Below are 18,981 nucleotides of genomic sequence, written 5' to 3' on the forward strand. Positions count from 1 at the left end.
CACTGAAACTACTGCTAATTGGTGTCTTGATACCCTTTCTCCCCTGGCAATAACAAGTTTACTTTAGCTACAGGACATGTTTTACTTTTGCAGGTAAAGCCTGTTATTTTAACCCTTCTTCAGCCAGGCTTACCTTAAGTTCTCTGGGCATCCAAACTTGAGATTATTGCAGGTTGAGCCCCTGTGTCAATTAAAAATTTTACTAGCTGTCTTTGCGGGCTGACAGGGACATAAATGTGAGGGCTGTCTGTGTTATCCCATTGATAAGCTTCAATCCTCTGGACGGGCAGCCTAAGTTGCCATCTGGGACTCACTCATTTTTTGGCTTCAAGATTTGCAATTCCTCCCTAAGAAGTCTAAAAGGGTTATTCGCAGGGTCTTTGGGGGCAGACGGTTGTTTGCTTTGATCCAGATTCCATGAGACCGCTTGCTTTTGAAAAGCCTGGATCAGACTTAGTCCCAGTCATTTGGCCCTGTAGAGCTACCCAAGGTGTGCCCAGCATTAAGACTTTCTGCCACAGTTCATTACGCCTTTTTCGGGGGTCCACTACCTCACCAGGGGGTTTATGAGATCAGCGGAAGCGTTGGGGGTTCTGGGCAATCTGTTTTACTTGCCGAATCCATCTGTTTCAGCTTGGGATCACCCTGCTGGTGTCGGTTCATCCCACCCCATCTCTCGACCGTGACTGACAATGCCATGCATCATGTTCTGCCCAGGTGGGGATGCATCGAAGGTGGGGTTGGCCATCCTGACCCTCCTGAGCGTTATGTTCTATGTTTTGTCTTATTTTGTCCCTTTTTGCAATGAGGTGTGGTTTTAAAACAGCAGGGGCTCCCCTTACAAGTGGTTTAATGGCTTGGGGGTCTACAGGAGCAGAGATAGTGTAATTACCATATGCACCCCCGTTGTTTGTAGCCTGAAGGCAGGCAGCTTTAGTGACGGCAGTGGAAACTTCGCTTAATGATCTTATTGGTATAGCAGTAGGCCCCCCCATCCTGAGGGTCTATGCCTCCTGCCCAATACACTGCTGGGCACGTAATAGGGTGTGGTTCAGTGTTATGGTCTGGTCCCTCGTTCAGGAACACTCCTGGTCCCCAAAAGCCATCTGCTTCGCCTTGGTGGAACATAACACAACCTCCTCCAGTTAAGGAGACAGGCCACAGATATTCAGTCTTGCTTTTGCCAGGCTTCTGCTCATATTTTCTTGGCACATTGGCCAGTTGGAGGGAGTCCTAGGAAATGGTCCTTGTGGTATTTCTCTGGTTGCCCCCTTGGGGTCCAGCAGGTTCCTCAGTTTTAATCATAGGGGCTACCTTAAATTCTAATTCATCTAACTCTCATCACTGAGTTTTTGGTTGAGATCCTTCCAAATATCTCCACCCCAATATTCCACAGACATGATTAGTTTACGGATTTTTACAGGATCTGGGGGGGCTGGGGGCCTGAGTTATAATGAGTTCTAGTTTATCCTCTACCTTCCTCTTCTTCCCCCAGTTGTTTTTGCAATTGCGATTTGCAGAGATAAGAGTATTTCTCATCGCTTTCTCTGTTCAACCTCATTTTGTAACATTCTCACTTCCTGTTCTTTGCATTCCTTATCCTGACATGTTGCTTCTAAATACATGCACTAAAGGCAAATGGAGGGGTCTTGAGGGGACCATGGGGAAAACTGGGAATTTACTGGGATGAGAGGACAAACACAGGAGTCTTGATGCTGCTAGAGGGCCCACAGAGCTCAAAAGGCAAGCAGAGTAATTTTGCAGGCACTAGAGTGAAACAGGGGCTTCTGAGGGAACACGAGGGCAAGCAAAAGGAATGTGAGGGATTCAAAGGGCAAACAAAGTGCCCCAGGGCACACGCAAAGTCAAATGAATGGATCCTGAGGTGACATGGGGGCAAACTGCAGGCTGCTTACCTCTGAGTAATCCCCTTCTGCTTTCCATCCACAGAGAGCTGTAGTACCAGCTCAGCACACAACTCGAGGATGCCCGCCCAGGCAGTTGTGATCTGCAACACCACGCGCACAGACCAGTTCTCAGCAAGTTATGTGGATTTGTAACTTGAATATTGTCACCTGGGGACAACCATGCCCAGTTCCACCACAGGTGGGAAACAGCCCAGGAAAAACTGAGGATGGCAACTTAGGCTGCCCATCCAGAGGATTGAAGCTTATCAATGGGATAACACAGACTGAGGATACTGTTATCAAAATTCCCTTCCCTAACTATTATATCAATCAGTCTTCATAGCATGAAAGTGTATTAACTTCGTTAATATAGATATTAGTTCACGTTATACGCTGTAATGTAATGAGGTAGTGGAATTTTACTGGAGACTTTGGCATTGTTCATGCTTAAGCAAAACAAACTAAAGGACAGCCTGGCCCTGGAAACAAGGACTTTGCTTCTTGGAAGCTTTGAGCTGTCTGTGAAGGAGAAAGGATACCCCTGGACAACCAAGATAATGCCAGCATCCTAGCTCCTCTAACACATCTTTGAAACCCTCCTGGCATCATTTGCCATCATAGATAAGTAACTATAGTAAGACTGACTCCAAGGGTGTCTGGCTCAATAGACCAGCAGCAAGAATGCTGCAGAAATAGAGTGGCTTTGCAAAGTTTTACTATGATTAGTAATTGGTAGTGTAGTGACTAGTCAAATCGTGTTGTACCTGAACGTTTGAAATGTTAGGGAATTCTCATTCCCTAACCATTATTCCCTAACTATTGTACCAATTAATCTTTCTAGTATGAAATTGTATGAACTGTCTTAAGATATATACAGTTTACATTGTATACCGCACAGTCATGGTTAAGTAAGCATGACTAAAGGACCCCAGCTCACTGCAAGGAGGACGACAGCCCCCTCTCTGAAGACAAGAACCTTTGCTGCTTGGAATCTCAAAGCTGTTCATGAAGAACAAAGGATACCCCTGCCCTACCGAAATAACGCCAGCGTCCCAGCCGCCCCAACACCTCTGCGAAACCCCCTCTTTATCTGGCATCGCAGACAAGTAGCTGTAGCGAGATCAACTCCAGGGATGCCGAGGTAAAGCAAGAAGCAGAGGGATGAGGATGCCATAGAATTATAGTTGCTTTTCAAAACAGTCGGATGTGTGTGTTAAGGAGCGATGGGTCAAATCATGTTGTACCTGAATGCTTGAAAGGTATAAGAACTCGGCGTAAAACCCAATTTGCATGGGACACCTCATGCGCATGAATAAAGAATTATTCTTGTAATTCTACACTTTGTGTCCTGGCCTCACTCCTCGCTTGGTACGGGCCAGTTGCGAATTTTCCTGACAATACACCACCATCTCTGACAGTCAACAGTAGCTCTCAGGCGAGTGACACATTCCCAGTAACAAATGGACTGGCCAAGGCCCCGCCATGGGGCAGAGGCTGCAGGGGCACCAGCAACCACAGCTCCCGGTCCCCGCAAAGCGCCCCGCAGCCCGCCGGAACTCTGCCAGTGGAAAACTACCCCTCCCGGCATGTCGCGGGGCACGACATGGCCGCCCGGGACCACCGTGCCTGACGACACCACCTCCCGGCATGCCCGGCAAAACAGCATGGCTACCCGGCGGCCCGGTGACAGAGAAGTACAACTCCCGGCAAGCCCGGCAAAGCAAGAGGGACGCCATGAGGTGGCTTGGTGACAGCGGACTACAGCCCCCGCCGGACGGGCTCCGACATGCCTTTTCCTGGGGATTTTTCCTGGCCAGCGGGCCGAGGGAGGCGATTCTCCCCCTCTGCTCTGCCGGGGTGAGGCCCCGCCTGGAGTGCTGTGTCCAGCTCTGCAGCCCTCAGCACAAGAGAGGTGTGGACCTTTTATAACAGATCCAGAGGAGGCCATGAAGATGATCAGGGGTCTGGAGCGCCTGTGCTGTGAGGACAGGCTGAGAGTTGGGGTTGTTCAGCCTGGAGAAGGGAAGGCGCCGGGGAGACCTTATTGTGGCCTTCCCATAGGGGCTTATGTAAAAGAGGGGGAGAGACTCTTTATAAGGGCAGATAGCGACAGGACAAGGGGGAACGGTTTTAGACTGAAAGAAGGGAGATTTAGATTAGATATTAGGAAAAAATTCTTTACTGAGAGAGTGGCGAGGCACTGGAACAGGTTGCCCAGAGAGGTTGGATGGGGCCCTGAGCACCCTGGTCTGGTGGGTGGCATCCCCACCCATGGCAGGGGGGCTGGAGTTAGAAGATCTTTAAGGTTCCTTCCAGCCCAAGCCGTTCTTTGATTCTATGATTCCCCCCGCAGTATGTCCGTGACCTGACTCGGCTTGCTCCGCAGCACCACTACGGCCCCTCGGCACCCTCCACCCCGAGCCAGGCCCCCGCCCTGCCCCGCTGTGCCACCTTCCCCCGAGCCACCCACCGGCTCCCCGCTCCGGGAGCACCATCCCGCTGGGATGCAGCCCTCAGCACAGGCCTCCTCCCTGGTCCCCACTCACCTTCTCCATGGTTCCAGCCCCAGCCTCAATCCCGGTCAGCGATGCTCGGCAGAGGCGGCTCCGTTGTCCCAGGCTGCCTGCAGCAGAAGCCATCTGGGAGCAGCACAGCCCTCCACCCTCAGCTGCAAGCCCTCCCGCCTGCCCCGTCACCCGCAGCTGTAGCCCATGGGGATGACAGAGCCACTGCCGTTAGCCCCACTGGGGACAGCTGGGGCTGCCAAGGTAGCAGAGGTGCGCAGCTCCTGAGAGCAGCTTGCTGAAAGCAAATGGGAGAGCCCTTGGGTGCACAAGAAGGAAAAAGAGGTAGTGTTAAAGGTGACAAGAGAATAAATAGAGAGCTCTGCTGAGCAACAAAAGGGAAAAAAAATAAAAAAAAGAAAAACACCAGGGGATGATAGGGAAACAGAGGACTCTGGGGGCACAGAATGGTAAAGGGGGGTGGCCTGGGGCACACTGAAAGGAAAACAATGACACTGGAGCATGCCGAAAAGCACCTGGAAAACTCTTGGGATGGGGGAGAAAGCTGAACGGAAGACTTTGTGGCATACCGCAAGACAAACCCATGGTCAGGAGTGTGCAGGAAGGCGCACAGAGGCCTTGGGGGCAACCCAAAATGCCAACTGAGGGCTTCAGAGGGCAAATGGGGGGCTCTGGGGAACACCAAAAGGGCCATAAGGCATGCTGCAGGGATCAGTTTGGCTGATGGGAAGCTGAGTGCAGGCACAGCCTGTCCCTGTGCAAACCCCATCTCTCAGCACCACCGACACAGGCCTCGGCCCCAGGCACGCTAGGGACATCTCGGCTTGCCACAGGCAAACTCAGGAGCAGCCTGCAGACCTCACACAGGCCTGGAGGGGCCCTGGCTACCCCCAGAGCAATGGGAAATGCCACCAAGAGCCCCAAGTGTTCATGGCAATGCAAATGAAATCCCCCACAACCGTGTGAATGGCACTGGGGTTCTTTGGGAACCCCCAGGCACCTCAAAGGGGTCCAAGAGACCGAGGCACGAGCCCCCACTCCTTCAGACCCAATGGATAACCTCCTTCTCTCGGGAACTGTCTTCTGGAGCTTTCTATCAAGTCTAAAGGGACTGCAGGAACCACAACCAAGAGTGCAAAGAATAAAGCAATTGTTTATTTAATTTAATGTACATAAAAAACCCACCTGGGAGTAAGTCTACCGTGGGGCTCAGTGCCAATACACCCCCTCTTCTCTTGCAACACCTTAAGAGTCGTTACCGGACCAGCGTTCATTAGTCCGGTGGGGAAGGGCCAACTCCTGCTGCTGCCCTTGAAGTAACAAGTCACTCAGCAGCTGCCAGCCTCCCTCTGCTTTTTCCCTCAGGGAGAGGATTCAGATCTTATGCTTGAGAGGAAAAATCTTGCTCTTGCATGTCTGGGCTTCTGCCCCACCCCAAAGGCTACAGCCCTGCAAGAAACTTCCACAGCTCTTAGGTCGCCTGCCAGCTCAGCAGCCTAACTGAAGAGGTCGCACTTCCACTGTATCAAACCTTGGAACCCTAATGGTCATCGAGGATTTGAAGTTTACGGATGAGGCTAGATTTTAAATCCTGTGCCCTGATCAGTAAATGAGTAAACTGCAAACCCTGACTGGTAAACAATGCGCCGCATTACAAAATAAAGTAATAAACCACAGCTCCTGAGTAAGAAACCCTCGAGAACAAACTCCAAACAATAAACCGTAAGTGAAAAATACTGAACCTTCAGTTTTTAACACAGTTTAAAGCACATATGAATAGAATCCATTTACGGATCCAAACCTACATCACTAATTCAGTACTGAGGCACGGTCAACACCTGCTGCAAGGGCCTGGGCTCCCTTTCCCACCAGATCTGCCTGCATTCCTAATCCTTAACCGCACGGGGGTCTTATTCTCACCCTGATTCCCTGGTGGCCTACCCAGTGCTCCGCTCCCTTACCTTGACCCGCCTCCAGCACATACCCCCACATACATCTGTGTGTTCTGATTTTGGCCAGCGCTCGAGCTTACCAACTTCGGGCACCTTCTCTCTCTCAAGGTCATTGATCCCCACGCTGGTCCCCTGCCCTGGTAAGCAAGGTCAGACTTTTTTCTTCTGCTCCGAAGAAATGACTGTCCAGTATCACACGGCCAACTCATCTGTGAGAAAACACACATGCAGAGCACATCCCAAGACACCCTGCTGCACAAAAAGGACTGCTGAAATGTTGCACCTCAGTAGGTGTCGTTGAAACTTTTCTAATGAGGCAATGGTTTTACATAGATACTGCATATAACACGTTAAAATGATGGCCACCCCAACAGAGCACTTAGAACAAAACGTGTCCTCATCATGCCAAACTGTGTCAGCATTAGAAGCTTACTGCCTCACCTTTCTCTGGACGCCTACAGCAGCGTTAGGTGGCTCAGTACAAGTTATTTTTGTACACACATCAAGGCATTCAAAACTGCTGTATTTGTCAGGGTAGCTGTTAACTTACACACACTGTTGTGCACACATATGCTGGATCACTAAGCATACAGAAAAAACTTCCACGTGCTCTGAAAACAGCAAGTTAGGGACAGACCTGCCACCAGGCACCACATGTTCATTTTGTGTTTTATTTGTTTGGGAAAGGTGCTCACAAGTGTTAATTCATTATTTTGAACTACTTCCTAAAAGGAAAGAAATCATTAAAAATTCATATGCTAATTACACTTTGAAGAATGAAGCTGATGGAGAAATGCATGGAAGAATTCAACTTGGGAAGCACAGAAAGGACATGGACCTGTTGGAGCGGGGCCAGAGGAGGCCACAAAAATGATCCGAGGGCTGGAACACCTCTCCTATGAGGAAAGGCTGAGAGAGTTGGTGTTGTTCAGCCTGGAGAAGACAAGGCTCTGGGGAGACCTTATTGTGGCCTTTCAGTACTTAAAGGGGGCTTATAAGAAAGATGGGGACAGACTTTTTAGTAGGGCTTGTAGCAATAGGACAAGGGGTAATGGTTTTAAACGAAAAGAGGGCAGATTCAGACTAGATGTAAGGAAGAAATTTTTTACAATGAGGGTGGTGAAACACTGGAACGGGTTGCCCAGAGAGGTGGGAGATGCCCCATCCCTGGAAACGTTCAAGGTGAGGTTGGACGGGGCTCTGAGCAGCCTGATCTGGTTGAAAATGTCCCTGCTCACTGCAGGGGGGTTGGACTAGGTGGCCTTTAAAGGTCCCGTCCAACCCAAACTATTGTATGATCCTATGATCATAACTGACAGCAGACCAAAGAGTCGAGAGCTACCGAATGATGCCGATGATAACATCTTTTCAACAGGCATCACCAGAGTTCTTCAGCATTCAAAAAACAGAAATTGTTTTTGTCCTTCCCCAGCCATGCTACAGATTTGTCAGTGAAAACAGGAGGATGAAAATTTACTGCCTGTACCCATTTTTTTTTTTAAATGATGTTTCCATACCTTGTACAGTGGCATTCTGTGTCACAGTTAGGGCTTCCATATACTGTAGCACTACCAAAGCTTCTAAGCACAGATCAGGACTCTGTACAGAGCTGTTAGCTCTTCCAGAGCTGTCCCCTTCACAGACTATTATCTGCAAAATACAGTACAACAGCTTGTTTTGAAGCCTTCCCCCCCTCTTTAACTTTGCTGCACTGCTACTACAGGAGGACTTCTTGTAGCTCCACTGGAGCAATATTAGCTCCTTGGTTTGGAAGTCTCATGACAAGGCTCTAAAGTGCCATTGTTTTTTGGAGAAGACAAACTGTAATACCAAATTTTGAGTTGCTAGATCAATTTACTATAAATTGCTGAAAACTCAAACTTTAAAAATACAAATATTATCTATGAATGTGAAAACAATGCAGAACTTCCAATTAAAATCTGATTTTAAAAATATATATATATTCCGGTCTTCTTACTAATTTTCACCTGGTAGCAAATCTTTATCATTATATGTCGAGCTATGGTTATGTATATATGCAGTTCAACATGGAGAAAAGCTTCTGTGAATGACGCCCTCATGTTTTCTCCACTGTATGATAAGGATGCACTTAACGCACAGGCTACTAGATCTCAGTGCAAGGCAAAGAAATTAAAGAAAAATCATCTGAACTTTTAATTCCCTTCTTTTCCATTTTCTAGGATTAAAATCTATAGCTTTCAGCTAAAAATCAAGACTCTGAATACAATTTTTTTTCACAGAAACTGGACTTAAAATTATTTAGCATTGTCCATGTATAGTAAGCACAGGTGTATATAGTTCACCACACAGCAATTCTGCCTGAAACAGAACTAGTTATTAGTTTATCCGTCACAAATGTTTAAATCATCTAGCAGAAGGAATTCAGAGAAATCCAAGGTAAATTCTTAAGTGCTATGGATGAAATTCATACCCTACAATGACAGCAGCACTATTCTCACTTTATAACAGTTTAGGTGGTGCATAAGCCTTACGCAGGCTTGTCCTTCTCTGCCCCAGAACGGATTCCATCATTCAGGATAAGCGTTCATTACAGGACAGCTAGAACATCTGGCAAGGCACCACGGGAAGCTGTAGTAAATGTGGTATGATCGTACAGTGTTTCACGTCTGGAGTAATTTAAAAGCGGTGGGGGGGTGGCGTCCCTCATTGCAGAGAGACCATCTGCAATCATAGTTTTGTTTAACTCACACACTCTTTTTTTCCAGTTTTGTCCTTCAACCTGCACTTAGAAACCTAGCTAAGGCTTAGAGTCTCACCTTTCAGAAACCATATGGGAATTCAGCAGTCCGTTTTCCGTTATGCTTCCAAACACACAGAGATAGCCAGGTCTGTTCCTGTATCCTCACTGCTGCCAGAAGGCAGACTCTTGTTTAAAGACAGCCTCGCAATCCAGGTTTCTTCCACTGGACTTCCTTAGGGTGTTGAGAAAACCTATATAAGGCCAAGTGTTCCAAAAGGCGCTGAACGATTTTGACTCTTTCAGATGCACCCAGGTGGTGCACACAAATGTGCAGACGAAGGGAGAATAAAAGCACTTTTTGTCCTACCTAGCCCCATTGGCGACAGACGGTCACCCCAGGCTCCAAGGCGCAGTGAAGGTTATTTAGTGTTGCTTTGTGCCTTTCCCAGATACTGGAAGCAGCTTGGCTAGCACTCCTTAAAATGAGAATCTAGAAGTGTGGAGTTTACACAGTGCCTTGCAGGGTGTTGTAGAAGTCACTTTCTAGCTCAGATGGAACCCAATACATAGCATTCACAGCAAGGCTTGCTAAAGCCTTAGGCCGCAAGCTGTGAACGTTCACCTAGATATGCTGACCATATACTGAACTTGTACTTAGTTACGTGAAGGAAGGCCCTGAAACTGGTGTAAACCAGAAAGATAAGGTAGCCACAACTGTCAGCAGAAGCCACATCCATTAAGATAAGAAAAGGCATGTCCTGCCTGGAGAGAGGGAAAGGATCCGATAAGAAGTAAGAAGACCCCAGACCCAAATGTTGCTGTCGGACCGAACCGTCGCGGGAGGGGAGGGGAACTTAGACTGTAGGGGTATAATTGCCCGGGGATTTCTTTGTTCAGGGTCCCTCTCCGGAGGCACCTGGCTCAAGCTGGTTTTTTACCACTGTACCTCTCAATAAATTTGCCTGGCGTACATCATGTCAGAGACTCTGCTTCAGGGAAACCTAGGGTCGAGACTGAGGGGAGAGAAAGTGCCCAAGGAGTCGAAAAGGGGCACCCGTCAGCTCAACGAAGCTGCCCGCTGCGAAGGGGCTCCGGTCTGAGCAGCTAAAGTCTCGGGTGGTGTGCGTGCGACTCCCCAAATGGTGTGTGAATGCTCGGGCAGCGGCTGCCCCTTTAACACAGAGCATTCCTGGCCCTTCTGGCTGTTGCCAGCTGACAGCAGGAATGAACCGCGTCGGAAAACAGAAATTATAAACTTCTAGATATAAGTCATGCTCTTTATGTTATGCTCCAAAGATATGCATGCCAACATTTGTCTCCAGGCACCCTGAGCTAGAAAACAAAACAGCCTTCTACTCCTTGCAAGTTCAGGGAGGAATTGGGGAGGAGGAAGCAAAACACACACACAAACGGGAAAAAAAAACCCAACAAAACCCAAAAAACCAAACGACCCCAAAAAACAACGAAAATCCTTAGTCTCAGATTCCTAAAGGAAAGCAAAGGAACCCAAACTGCATAACTTGACATGATTGTTTTCATACTCAAGACTAGAAGTACAGTTATAAGGCCATTTAAGCATTATTAACATCGGTATTTCCTAGTAAGAACATCCCAGTTGTTTATGTTTCTAAACATAAGGTGGCAGCATCGGGACGCCAGTATCTAAAGCCTATTGGCACCATCTCTGAGAAAGCCAAACAGCTCGGGTACGCGAGTATGACACAAGCTGCTCTCTCTAAAGTTGAGAAATGATCAGAAATCTCTAAAGCCTGCACAAAAGAACTGTGAGCATAATTCTTTCATCTACTACCACTTGGCTGCACCTGCCCTCGTAAAAAGCCATCGTAAGCATTCCTGCTTCAGAAAAGGAAGCACGTTCCCTGCTTCTGAGCGTTTGTTTGCTTCAGACAGAGGAGCTCATAAAACCCAACTTGCAAGAATACTGTGTGGTTTGATACTTCTAATGGAACCTATGTGCATTTACATCCTGTCAGATTCTGTTTGGGCAAAAGAACATCCTCTGGTAGATCAAGAAACATAACAACAAGATGTGTAGCTAGCTAATTGGAGGAGGCATTCGGTTTTGAATATCTCTTCAAGCTTACTGTACTCATTCTGGGTAGAGCAAGTTTTGTTCTCTTCTGGAGCTGATTTCTGTTTTAAAAAAAAACAGATTTTAAAATTATTTTTATATATATTTTATAAACCCATCCACCTTCTTTGCTGATTACGGGCAAAACCTTAGCTGTGCTGACCAACTTCTGTTATCATAGCTTGATCATCTAAATGATTTTGATGCAAGACAGACACCCATGCAATGGGGAAATAAATGGTTATTACGACTCCCAGTATCGCCTCCATCACATCAATCAAATGGATTCCAAATCCATTACACCAATGGCTGTTGAATTACCAGCCCCAGGGGCACAGGACACAGGCAGTACAGGCTCCTCATGGAAGAAGTCTGGATTTTGAGGCCAAGGAACTCCGGGAGACTGTTCAATGACACCTTCGGTGACAGCAATTTAAGCTGGCAACACCTGTACTGTGAAAGAGGAAGCAAGTCTTGTGGTAAGAAAGTGCAAGTCTGATGACAGGGAACGATTCCGGGGCAGATCCTCCTCAGGAGGCAAAGGCTTTGTCGCTGAGGCTACCTCCTGAGGGCAGGGATGCTGTCATAAGGGAGAGAGAGGTAGGCTGTAGTGACATGCAATGTGATGATCAGCAGTATGACTGCCTAAGATTATGACTTGTCAGCCAAGCGCAGAAAATAGGAACTGAGGAGGAGTTTGGGCAGACTTTTTGGAAATGCTAGGGAAGCTATATTAGTCTTTATTTGTGTGAATACTAAAGGGTGGAAAAAAGGGGAGAGTTTCTCAAAAGAAAGCTTAGTCCATTTAAAAAAACAAACAAACCAAAACAAAAAAAAAGCACACAAAAAAACCCCCACAACCCAACTGTCAGGGAATCCTTAGTCTTCAATTTCATATTTTGGCTAAGGCCTCCCTGACAGTTTTTGTTTGTTTGTTTGGGGTTTTTTATGCTCTCACTACCAAACAGAGGACCAGAAATGCAGAGTGACAATGCACGGCTAGAAAAAATGGTGCAAGGAAGGATTCAGAATCACTAGGAACTACAGAAATCTTCAAAAACAGAAGGACCCAGTACAGGAGGCATGCCCTTCTTCATAAGCCACATGCAATCAGGATGCTGATATTTACAATAAAAAAAAAAAAAGGCACAGGAGAGTTTAACCTAAGAATCACAGAAAAGCCAACAAGTATTAAAAAGCACATGGTTTGGGGTGATACACACAAACCTTTGTATTTTCCTAAGTAAAGCATAGAACAGCATTCATCAAAACATAAGAACAGATCAACATCCCTGCAAAAGCAACAAAACCCATATATCTACTACAAGGGGGCACAGTTTCAAAATTGGAGTTACCAAACTTCTTTATTTTTAAAGAAAGTAGTGGTGCAGCTAGAAAAGTAAAAATATTTTCCAGTGACAGGAAAACTATTTAAAGACATCACATCAGCAATCGTGCTTTATTGCCTGTTAGGAAAGGCTAAGAACCAATCCAAAATAATTATTCTGACAAGGAGGAAGAACGACATCCCTCAAAAGTGGAGGTTATGCTGAAATGCAGAAAACAGACGCGATTGCAAACTGTCATATTAAAACACAATATGGCAGGTCAGAAATATGGCTTGGGGAAAACAACTTGCAGACAGGAGGAGAACTGATGACTCCTTTCTCAGCCGTATCAGGGACCGTGAGACTGTCGGAGAGTTCATGAGGCCAACTGATGGTCAAAACATAAGGCAGGCACCAAAAGTGACTTTTGCACCCATTTTGTTTCAGACAAACTTGGAAAAGTTCCTGTGCCAAAAATTTCCTTTACAGGAGTTGCGTTACCGAATATTTTAAACTGAAGTGTCTGTAGGATAGATTACAGAATGGATTAAGCCATCAGAATGAATAACATTACACCATATGGTATCCCTTCAAATGCTCGACTTGAGGATGAAAGAAGCATAATAGCTGTGGTGTTCTACCTCAGTACCAGGGGACTGGATGGTACCATACATAACAGCAATTTTTATAAAGGTTTCAGAAAGTTTCAGGCTTATAAATCCTATGTCCATTCCAGGCATGCTAGTAGAAGCACACTACTAGAAACTAGCTAGAAGAATTAGTGGATACACGAATAAGTAGTAAAGGCAGATAAAACATCAGCACAGTTGTTGTAAAGGAAATCCACGCCTGACAAATCCTTTAGAATTATTTGGAATAATGAGCATGTGGACATGAGAAATTCACCTGATGTACTGTATTTGGATTTCCAGAAACTGTTCAGTACAGACCCTTGCCAAAGGCTCTTAATCTGTGTGGCGTGGGACAACAGGAACAGTTCTCCCCCAGAGAAGCAACTCGTTAAAAGGCTGAAAGAACTGGAATAAATGGTCAGTTCATAGTTGGGCAAAAATTGCCAGCAGACTCGCACAGAGATCTCTGCTTAGCCCTAGGAAGCCATGTTTACGAAGGATTTGAAAAAGTCAGGTGAATATTGAGGCGACTGAGATTTCTAACAACGTCCCTCTGTGTAGTTAAAAAAATGCCCCACAGAGTTACTGCAGGGGCTAACAATATTGTGGGAACAGACAGTACAGCTCCAGGTGAATTTCAGTGTGGATAATGCAAGAAAACCCAAACAGGCACAGGGGATGGGGGTTCAAAGTCTGAACATTATACATTGCATGATGGTCTCTTGGAGAACTGTTATGATGCAAAAAAGATCTTGATAATTAATAGGTTTAAAAGCTCATTGCTCAAAAGTCAGATAGAAGGTTTGGAAATACTTGGAAAAGAAGAGAAAACATAGGAGGGGAAAAAAAATGTAGACCACAATTAATCCACATCGTTCATCCATCTTTAATATGGTGTACGGTGCAGGCCTCTACCTCTCAGAAACGAGAGCGCCGTATGACAAAAGGTACATAAAAGGCTGTATGAGATACAGACCACCTGCTGTACAAAACAGACTCTTCAGCCAGAAAGAGAGCAACTGGGAAAGGACTGACAGAGTTCTGTAGCTATCGTGGAAGTGATATTATTCACCATCTTCTATAATAGAAGTCTTAAGAGGTGGCAAATGAAGTTATGAAGTAGCAAGTTTAAACACACACACCCTTTTCATGCAGTACCTGGATATGCTAAAATTCACTTTTCTGTCAGATATTGTGAATGCTAGAACTTTGTATAGTTTAGTAAATCACTTGGACAAAGTTAGAGGAAATGTGCAAAGACATGGGCTCTAGCACACAAAGTTTATCGGCCACAGCTCACAATCACCGGAAAAATATTCCAGGGCTACCTCCGACAATGGACCAGAGACTGAACTTCTTTTGATTGAGTACGACAGTTCCTTTAACAAACATCATCAATGTTTCCTTGCTTATTAACTACTGTATTTTAATGTAGGCATGCTTTTTAAAAAAGACCATTGTGTGATCACCCCAGAGATCTCTGGCATATTACCACCGCAGTTACAACACCTGGTTTTGTCCACAAAATGCCCTCCTCCTTGAGGAAAAACACAAGATGTGTAGACAGCTTCTGCCATTAAACTCAATGCCTCGCAGCTGCTTTCCAGTTCATTTGAATGCATCTGGAGTTTCTTATAATTCTTAAGCTTATTTACACAAACAGAAGTTAAGAATAATGGCCGAGACCTTTAATCACAAGTATCTTAGATCAAAATGCTGCTGCTGTACATTTCCTTCAACTTTGTGTCAGATTTCCAACTATATGTAAAGGTATTTCCAACTCTAGTTCTCCAGCTAATTAGGAAGAAACCTTTTAGACAGTATTCTAAGAACCACTGTTGACATTTTGTTCTAGGAAATTTGTAATAAGATTTACTCATCGAGTCTGCCCCTTCATTTCCTTATGCTCCAGCGTTCTTCCAGGTATTCCAAAGACAAACATAGTCAAAACTATTAAAAGTGGTAAAACTAAACTCATTCACTCCAGAGAGTTCGTTTTCCAGGACTTAATCACACTTCTCTGACTGATGTTTAGGTTTGACTAAGGTGTGTTTACAGTACGTTGAGGGTTCCCCAAGGCTGCCATGACTAGAATTGCTGTATACACAGACAAGCCTGGAAGCATAGTTCCAGTTCACGCTCTCAGCCCATGGAATGCCACACGCTGGAACACACCAGGCAGCTCAGTGGCTTAGCACACAGCCAGGCACATTCAGGTAGGTAACCTGAGGGCTACCCACAGCTGCGCAGTCAAAGGAGTGCAGCAATTGGGATAAACACATTTTGGATGTTCATTATGTAACATGTTTTCGAGAGCTTCTAAAGCCATCCCCAACTAAGCTTGTCCAATTGAAGAACAGGCGCTGCCAGATAACAAGTAATGCTCAGTCCGCTTAAAAGTTTTAACTGCATCTTCTCAAGAGGCCGAAGGCATTCACCACCTTTTAAAGATCAAATCGAACTTCTGTCTCCCTGTCCCTCCAACTCTAACGTTCACAAGTCTATTCGTGATCAACAGTTTTATTGTTACAGGGGAAGCCCGCTATCACAGTAGTCAGGATAACAAGATAACAAAAGTCAGGTCAACCTTCTGGATAGCAGAACTTTTAGCTATTGACATTTTTGCTGGTAGTGTCATTGTGTATCATCATTTGTGTTTGGAGATACAAAAAAGTAGTATGAAAAGCTCACAAAAAGATAAGCCTATATGCTTATTAAAAAAAAAGTCCAAGAAGCACGCTTTAATAACGCTTTTTGTAGTCAAGGAAGTGAAATGTGCATGTTGAAAATACTTCTGCCTAACCATCCATCATTTTCATTATGGCAGTGCCAAAGAATAATCAGAAACTGAAGCCTGCAAAGTGCTATACACCATGTATAGGCATCAGCCTCTGTTATTTAAGAGGAGAGAGCTCCATTAATCAAGTCAAGACCATAAATCATGGAAGTCAAGGTTGGATTTCTAAAAACAAAGTTACTCTGATTATAGCAGAACTTCACTATTTTAAAAGTTCTTGTTCTTTAGCTATAGGTCATATTTCACCCTAGAGCCTCAATGCACTTTAAAACATGTAACCTTCTCTCTACGTCTAACTAGTACTTATTAGGGCTACATTTGGATAATGTACACAGGTGAAAACATGGAATGTTTAGCTCAAGAATCACACAGCCAAGCCCTCTTCATAAATATATTATCTCCACTCATAACTCTTGAGAATTCTAGAGTCTACTGGGCCACAAATAGAAAAAATTTTAAAGTATCAGCCACTTATACCAAAAAGGTCAACAAATACCCTAGCCCTATGTTATGGTTTAACCCCAGCCAGCAACTAAGCCCCATGCAGCCGCTTGCTCACTGCCCTCCCCCCCGCTGGGATGGGGGAGAGAATCGGACGAGTAAAAGTGAGAAAACTCGTGGGTTGAGATAAAGACAGTTTAATAATTGAAATAAAGTAAAATAGTAGTAATGATAGTAATAATAATATACAAAGCAAGTGATGCATGATGCAATTGCTCACCACCTGCTGAGCAATGCCCAAGCCCATCCCCGAGCAGCAGTCCCTCCTTCCCAGCCAGCTCCCCCCAGTTATATACTGCATGACGCCATACGGTATGGAACAGCCCTTTGGCCAGTCTGGGTCAGCTGTCCTGGCTGTGCCCCCTCCCAGCTTCTTGTGCACCGGGCAGAGCACGGGAAGCTGAAAAGTCCTTGACTGGTGTAAGCACTGCTCAGCAGCAACTGAAACATCAGTGCGTTATCGACATTATTCTCATCCTAAATCCAAAGCACAGCACTCTACCAGCTACTAAGAAAAAAATTAACTCTATCCCTGCTGAAACCAGGACATCCTAGTTAACAGTTTGCTTTAGAAGGGGCCAAAGACGTTCTTCATGAGCCAGCCTTCAACCACTCCAGCCAGCTTTAGTCAAACTCAACAACAGTGAGGGTGTGCTTGGGGGCAGCTCTTCTAAGAGCATCTGCTGCAGCTCGGATCACCTTCACTCCCCAGTTACCAGTTGACACTCTACAAAGTTATTTTTCTTGGGGTTACTTGTGTTACTTGAGGTTTTGTGCTCAGATGCACAAAATCAGTCCCGGTGATCCAGACACGTAACGGTGAAAGCCGCAGAGGAAAGAAAGGCCCACGATCACATACCTCTCCACTCCAAAGTCTCTGCCTACAGCTCTCTAGTCTCCTTAAGTCTCATCTCTTCAGTCAGCCAGGGCCCGTGACCTACTTGGTAAAAGCAATTCACAGTCACAACAGAAATAGCTGTAACAGTTGCATTTCACCAGTTTTATATGCATTATATATTTTATATGCTATTATATATTGTGTGTTTTATATGCTATTATATATTTATAGCAGCATTTCCACAACACAACAGGCCACACAGCACACCACGGGGGATACTGGGCTCTTTAAGCTAATTTTTATCTCCTTATTTCTAAAGGGAAAGAAAAACGAAGACTGAGTTTTTCTAGTGTAATTAAAGCACAAAACAGCCACCTGGGCAAGGACTGTCCGCACTTCCCCACCCGCACAGCAGCCGATGGAAAGGCTCCGCAGGGGAAGAGCCTGGGCGGGCAGGGGCACTGGCCCCTCAGCCCTCCCCAGACGGCAGCCTACCCATGCCGGAGCGACTCCGTCCCTATTACACAAACCGCAACGGCGACCCGCGGCGAGGAAAGGCCAGAGGCCTGCCTGCCCTCCGACGGTCCTTGGGAGCGCGGGCACCCAGCCGCGCCGCGCCTGCTCGGGCCTCCGAAAGGCCCCGGCCCCGCCGCTCGGCCCGGGGCGGAGCAGAGGCTTCCCTCGCCCGGAGCCGCCAGCCGGGCCGCCCGTGGCTAGTGCTGGACCAGCGCCCGGCCCCAGCGCGGAGCCCGCCGGGGCACCCCGGGGAGGGAGGGAGGGGGCGGGCAGCTCCGCGGCGCAGCCCCGGGGAAGCCTGAGCAGGAAACGCCTTGTTTGGGCCTCGGAAGCGCCATAAAAGGCGCGGAGGAAACGCCAAATATGGTCGGGCCGCTTCCGGCCGCCGCGGGAGCGGCGTTTCCGCTCGGCCTTGGCCGCCCCGCGGCCGCGTGACGGGGCCCCGCCCGCCCGCGCGCTCCCGGCGCTTGGTGCGGAGGCCTGGGCGGCGCTGGGCGAGGAGCCGGGGCCTGTCCCCTCCCCGCGGTGGCCCCCCGGGACCAGCTGGGCTACCGCCGGCCGTGACGCACGGCCTTTCCTGTCGCTGGCGGTCAGGTCTGAAGCCAGGCTTTAAATCGCGAACAGCTGAGGTTTTAATTCGGGCAAATGGATCTGCTGCCGGCGACGGGAGGAGCGAGAGGCCTTCGCTTCCCTCCCCCCGCCGCAGGTCCTGCGCGGCCTGGGGGCCTTACCGGCAGGGAAGGCGAGGGGTTTCCCCGGCCGACGGCAACACCTGCTGTTTCCCTGGGAACAGCCTCCTTAAGACCGACTTCTCCTCCTCATTAGGCCAGGAGCAAACGAGAATCAGGAATCCTGGCTGCTTCAGGCCAACAGCAAACAAAAACGTCTCGTGTTTCTGTGTACATCACACGTACCGTCAATGCTTCCTCAGCCCTGAAATCTGCTTTCGTTTTATGCGACGAAGGCCACGGAAAGAGTAGGAGCAAAAGACCCCATGCATTTTCTTTCCTTTATGTTACAAACAGGGACAAATGCAAAGCACAAGTCGCTGCGATTTAGACCAAATGCTGAAGCTTAAATTATGAGCGCTTTCTAGGAAGTTACACCAAAGGGTATCTGCATGAAAGTGGCCCTGGTTGGCGTATATCAACAGTTTTTACAAATTTTTATT

At 46.9% G+C, this 18,981-nt stretch overlaps 1 pseudogene; it reads right to left on the reverse strand.

Annotated features, from left to right (window-relative positions):
- Positions 1 to 310: 310 nt before the first annotated feature.
- On the reverse strand, positions 311 to 4,462 carry LOC148056148 (uncharacterized; annotated as a pseudogene).
- Positions 4,463 to 18,981: the final 14,519 nt, after the last annotated feature.

This window comes from Nipponia nippon, unplaced genomic scaffold (assembly GCF_047370975.1).
Source record: "Nipponia nippon isolate SJK-2023a ecotype South Korea unplaced genomic scaffold, ASM4737097v1 scaffold_17, whole genome shotgun sequence".
Lineage (NCBI taxonomy): Eukaryota > Metazoa > Chordata > Aves > Pelecaniformes > Threskiornithidae > Nipponia > Nipponia nippon.